Here is a 4,269-nt window from a genome sequence, read left to right on the forward strand (position 1 = left end):
AGGACCACTGCCCCAGACACTGCCCTGCCCTCCTGACTCGGTCTCTCCCCCGGGCTTAGAAGGAGATTTCTAACACCCTCTCTAGCTCAAAACCCTCCCGTGGCTCTCCATCATCCTCAGGATGAAGTTCCCCATCTGTGAGACAAGGCTCACATCTGCTGCTGGCCATAAAACCTGGGTCTGGTTCTACCTCTGCCTCTCTCTTGCTGTGTCACTTGGGGAAAGTGCACTTGCCTCGATGAGCCTCACTTATCCCAACTGTAAAATGGGCTGATGCTTTGATCTGCTCTGCCACCTCCCGAGGGGGAGTGTGATCCCATCATTAAGCAATTCATTCATTAATTTAACGATCCACTCTCAAACATTTGGTGGGGCCTGGGAACCCAAAGATGACTCATGCTCAAATCCAGCCCCCCAGGAGTTCCCACTGTGGGGCACAGGCTGACACGGACGTGACACTTGCTCCTCCTGCTCATTCTTTCCCTCCCACGCTCATCAGCTCATCCATCCTCCATTTTCCTCCGTTTATCCAATAAACAGAAGCTGAGCCTCCAGGGCACCAGGGCCTGGAGACCCAGAGATGCACCAAACCCCACCCCTCCCCATGCTTCAAAGCACCGCACAAAGAGAACGTTAATTATTATTTGGAGTGGTAATTACAGCAGTGCTACAAAGGAGCCAAGAAGCTTTAGGAAGGTAGCAGCTAAATTTGCTGCCAAAGGAATTCTCGCCCTCAGGCCTGGGAAGTAGGGTAGGAACCTCTTTCTTTCAACTCTTATTTACTCATTCACAGGCAGGCGCTGAGCTGGGAGCTGGGGTATGGCAGGTCACCAGTCGGAGTTGGTCTTTATATGATTGAGTTGCTCAGCAAGTGGTGGGCGGAGCAGTTACAAAAAAATAGAGCACAAGATGAAGAAAGAGGGGGCTCTGTGGGGGCTCCAATGAGGCACTTGGTCCAGACTTAAGGGGGTGGGGGTGGTCTGGGAAGGCTTCCTGGAGGAAGTGATATCTGAACTGATCTCCGGGGTTATATTACAATGCAATACAATGTTACCAGGTAAAGTAGCGGAGGAAGGACATTACAGGAAGTCATTCCTTCGTTCCATTCCTTAACAATATCCAGGGTGCACGTTACTCGGCCCTGTCCCGAATGGTGGTGTGCGGACACTGCACACATCATCAAGGTGACGTGTATGGATTCAGTTTGCCCTGTCGGCCCCTGTATCCTTGGTGCACACACAATATCGCCTCGTAACAGGTACCCGATGCATAGGAACTGAACAAATGATGAATAGACAATATTGTGGTAAAATAAACTGTTTTTGTTACATGTGTGTTGAGGGGAGAAGGAAATATTCAATTTCGCACCTGGGTTGGACGATTTTTTATTAGTTATTCAACTGAAGGGTAAGTAAAAATAGCTAATGTTTACTGAATCCTTACTCTGAGCCAGGCGGTGTTCTGAGTGCTTTGCATGTGTTAACTCACGAGTCCTCGCAGGAACCCTGTGACTATTCTGGTGTGCAGGCAGGATGCATGGGTGCACACGAGCGTGCATCGGTATCCCCTGGGGGGCTCGCTAAAAAATTGCTGGGCCACTGCCAGAGTTTCAGATTCAGTGGGTCCCAGGTAGGGGCCAAGAATTTGCATTTCTAACAAGTTCCCAGGTGGGGCTGCGCATTGGTCTGAGGATTGGACTTTGAGAACCGCTGCGTTAGCAGAACTTAAAGGTGGGAACGTGTCGCGGCACGGTCATCCAGAGGGAAGGTGGTGCTGGGCTGACGGCCTGCGTGAGCCTTGAGCACTGCCTGTGGGCACCTGGCCAAGCAGGAAGTGGTGGCTGAAACGGTCCTCCCCATCTGCTTGCCCAGCTCCACGCCCTGGCCCAAGTCTGCAGTGCTCCTGAAGACGCACAAAGGACTGTGTAAGCTAGAGGCGCTCTGGGTCTGGAGGCGGATCATGCAGGACTGTGCAGGCCAGGGTCAAGTGTCTGCACTGGAGGGTTTTAAGCAAGAGTGACATGACCCTATTTAAGTTTTTAAAAAGATTCCTCTGATGACGGATAAACAAAATGTGGCCTACACATGCCGTGAACACTATCCAGTCTTAGAACAGAAGGAAATTCTGACACATGCTACGACATGCATGAACCTTGAGGACGTTATGCTGAGTGAAACAAGCCAGTCACAAAGGGACAAATCCTGTAGGATTCCACTCATATGAGGTGTTAATGTCATCAAAATCACAGAAACAGAAAATGGAATGGTGGTTGCCAGGGGCTCAGGAGAGGAAGGAATGGGGAGTTGTTCGACGGGTGCAGAGTTTCGGTTTGGGAAGATGAAGAGTTCTGGAGATGGATGGTGGTGATGGTTACACAATAATGTGACTGTACTTCATGCTACTGAACTGTACACTTAAAAACCTTAAAAATGGTGAATTTTATGTGTTTTATACATATATGTGTATATATGTGTGTGTGTGTGTGTGTGTGTATAACCACAATAAAAAAATAAGGGCCTCCTGGCTGGGTGGAGCAGGGACTGAGGGGCGGGGGTGGGAGGAGGCCACAGTGGAAGCAGGACAATGTCCAGAGAGGCCATGGGGACTTAGACCAGGTGGTAGCGGCAGAGGAGAGAGCAGTGGACAAATCCTGACTCTATTTTGAAGGCAGAGCCAACAGGACTCGCTGATAGATTGGTTGCATGTGGGGAGTGATGAAAAAGGAGAACCAAGGGGCACCTTTCCATTTGGGGCCTGAACATTTAGGTGAATGATGGACTTTCTAAGATGGCAGAGTAGTGGGAAGAAACAAGTTTCTTTGCACCACCGTGAGGGAGTGAAGAATTCTCTCCTGTCCTCCTTAGGTTGGAGATGCCTATTATAAAATGCAAGTGGAGATGTCAAGTAGGCCATCGGATCTGAGTGGGAACAAGATCAGCATGTTCTAGGAGCAGAAGAGGCTAGTGTGACTGGAAGACATTAAGCAAGGACGGGAGAGGGGGCAGACAGGTGGGCCAGGGCAGGTTAGGCCACCATGGGGAGGTTAGTCAGGAAGTTCTGAGTCAGCCACTAATCGCTTGTGAAACCTGGGGGGGAAATTATTGTCCATCTGTGAATTTGGTAAGAACAAGAACTTCCGTTTAATGAACGCTTGTTATGTGCCAGCCACTGCCAACCTTTTTATGATGTGGAGTCCAGCAGGTGGAGGAGGGGAGGGGGGATTCTCTTATCCCTTACTGTGCAGAGAAGGAAACACGCGGCGGGCTGGGGTAGGACCAGCCCTGAACACTTGTCTTGTATGAGCCATAATCAGGCCAAGAACCGTCTGGATTCAGAGCTTCAACTCATCTCTTAGGATTTCTTCCCATTTCTGAGATGGACAAACTGAGGCCCCGGGATGGGGCGGTAGCCTGGCCAATAGGCACTTCAACGTTCTCTCCCCCAGTTCATTGGAAGGGAAACCGAGGCCAGAGACAGGGCGGTGTCAGGTCCAGGTTCGCACAGGCAGAGCCGAACCGGTGCCCCAGGTCGGCCCCTCCTGAGCCACTGCTCACCCTAGAACCGGAGGGCCGCCCGCTCACATCCAGATTCCTGGCACCAACCTTGTTTACTCCTGCTCCACTGGGTAGAAAAAACGAAAAACGCGACCCGTTGTCAAGGAGACCTATCCGCACTCCTGATTGGCGGAGAACTCGGGCCAGTCTCCTCCTCCTCCTCCTCTTCCTCGCCTGCCAGCTTCGCGAGTCCCTGCGGCCCCGCCTCCCAAGTGCGGGCAGTGCGCAGCCTCCGGTCTCCACGACAACGCCGCCATGGCGTCTCCGTCTCTCTGCCCGCCCCGGCACGTCTGCGCATGCCCGAGGCCCGCTCGCCGGCCCCCCCACCCCCTTCCCTGGGAAGCCCCGCATGCAATCTGGGAAACGTAGTCCAAAGCCTGCCGGGCTCCCTCCGCGCCGCTTTAGCCCGCGCGGGCAAGTGGGCCACTGGTCGCGCTTCGATGCATCTCGGGAAATGTAGTTTTGGCGCTGGCGGGAGCGCCTTGCGGGGACGGACGGTCGCCTCGCGAGGGCCAATAGGAAGCTGCTTTTGCCGCGATGCTTCCTGGGAAGTGTAGTTCCTGACGAGGCCGGGGGCGGGGGGTTGACGGGCGGAATGCGCGACTCCAAGTGTTGGGCTGGGGGAGGGGGGACGAGCGAGTTTGGCGCAAAGCCTGCCGGGGCATGGAGTCCCGGTGAGCTTTGTGCGCATGTGCGAGAAAGTGAGGGGGCTTGG

The sequence above is a fragment of the Propithecus coquereli genome, unplaced genomic scaffold, assembly GCF_000956105.1.
Source record: "Propithecus coquereli isolate 6110/MARCELLA unplaced genomic scaffold, Pcoq_1.0 Scaffold196, whole genome shotgun sequence".
Lineage (NCBI taxonomy): Eukaryota > Metazoa > Chordata > Mammalia > Primates > Indriidae > Propithecus > Propithecus coquereli.